The following is a 324-nucleotide window of genomic DNA, read 5'->3' as shown; positions in this document are numbered from 1 at the left end:
CATGTCATGGGAGACACTTAACAGCATCTGTCCTGCTTCACCCCTGCTGTTGGGTGTCTGCCACACACGAATTAATTTCCTAACTAGTGTGTGTAGAGAGAACAAAGCTCTCCAGGAGTGGTGGCTGCAGCCTGTCCTGGAGAAAAGTAGAGAGATATTGACAGTGTCCACCACAGTGTGCTTGCTGGGATGAACATGTAGTTCTCAAGAACAACTATAGAAAGTGCTGGAAATGCACATTCCCGGGATAGGAGGGAGCTGCCTGTAAGAGCTCAGGCCCGGGCTGTACCAGCCTCTCTAGCTATGAATGGTAACTCACTGTAT

The sequence above is a fragment of the Tupaia chinensis genome, unplaced genomic scaffold, assembly GCF_000334495.1.
Source record: "Tupaia chinensis unplaced genomic scaffold, TupChi_1.0 Scaffold144356_1, whole genome shotgun sequence".
Classification (NCBI taxonomy): Eukaryota; Metazoa; Chordata; class Mammalia; order Scandentia; family Tupaiidae; genus Tupaia; species Tupaia belangeri.
This window is presented reverse-complemented; position numbering follows the sequence as displayed.